Here is a 1,602-nt window from a genome sequence, read left to right on the forward strand (position 1 = left end):
TGTATGTAAAGTAAATAAGATTTTTTTAAATGTTTAAGAAGCTTCATTTAACATTAAATTAAAATGCAGAGCCCTCCGGAGCAGTGGCCAGGACCCAGGCAGTGTGAGTGCCACTGAAAATCAGCTCACGTGCCGCCTTCGGCACACGTGCTATAGGTTGCCAACCCCTGAACTGGAGTATAAATAACTTGAGTTAACTGCAGTGAGTGAAGACATGCCCTAAGAGGGAGTCTGTCGCATGTGTAGAGAGAGAGAATTCTTGTGGCCACACTTCACGCAACTTAACAGGAAAGGATGTTTTTCAAATGTGCAAATGGCAGCTGGAAGCCGAAGTGCTATTGACTTCGAAAATCTCCCTCTGTCTTTCTGGGACTGTAACTATGGTGACCAGATAGCAAGTATGAAAAATGAGGACACTTTTTTTTGGGTGGGGGCAGTATAGATACCTATATAAGACAAAGCCACTAATATTGGGATGTCTGCTCAGCCTAACCATAACAGGTAGACCTTACTGTCTGCTACTGACTCTTTTCTCACTCCTGTTCTTTTCTTTTTACATACTGTAGCTTCTTTTAAAGGCGTAATGAACAAACTGTCAAGTGAATTGTCCGAAACCTACTGTCTATGCAATAGATCAAAGCAAGGCACAAGCATTTTGTGTCAAGTACACACAGATCTGGATAAACTCAGTGAATTGTGGGGAGAGGATGTCGAAAGTTGAGAACTAGAATTCCAATTTTGGGCACTGCTTCTGTTCCACATCCCTTTCTAGGCCAGTAACCGAGTATCAAACTAGAGATGGTGAGTGAGGTAAAATTGTAAAATGCACACGGGAGGGGTTGGAAATGAAACAGATGTGATTTGTTTGCAGGGGAACTGTCTTTGTTTAAGCCTGTGAAAATAAAACAGAAAACAAAAATCATCTAAACCCTCCATTTTTGCTTCCACGTTCAGAGGAAAACTGCCCCTACTTTGACCACCCCTCTGGTAAGAGTGCTCACGCAACAAGCCCTTTCTACTATGACGTGGCTTTTTTTTTTTAAGCAGGTGTGCTTAAAATGCATTTAGCATTTCTGAGCCTAGAGCTGCAGGCAGCCATCTTGCTGAAAAGAATGTCTCCCGTGACTGGCATTCTGCGGGCCCTATGAAAGAGACATTAAACCAGTCTCTATCCTGCTTCAACAATCAGTTCTGATTGCTTAAACCATTGTTGCTAGGTGTTAAAGTGAGTTTAAAAACTGATTAAGCCCCACGTGCCTGCCTGCAGCTCTAGGCTCAGAAATAACTGCATTAAAAAGCCTTGAAATGTGTTTTATTTGCCATGACAAGGAGTTCTTACCATGTGAACACTGATCCTGCTTGGCTGAGCAGAATGAGTGCAGCTTTCCTTTAAAATTGGACACCTGTGGAAGTTCCGTTTGTGTGTCTGTGCTACTCATGTTCCAATAAAACCTAATAATTTAAAGCAATAATATGGCTGCCTTTGTATCGCTCTTAGGCCTATATTTTATTCCTATTCTGGGATTAAAGTTCGCTTGTTGACTAATTTCTAATCCACAGGACTCCTGATTGGGAGTATTTTTCATTCTCTGTTTACAGGGC

The sequence above is a fragment of the Chelonoidis abingdonii genome, chromosome 1 (assembly GCF_003597395.2).
Source record: "Chelonoidis abingdonii isolate Lonesome George chromosome 1, CheloAbing_2.0, whole genome shotgun sequence".
Lineage (NCBI taxonomy): Eukaryota > Metazoa > Chordata > Testudines > Testudinidae > Chelonoidis > Chelonoidis abingdonii.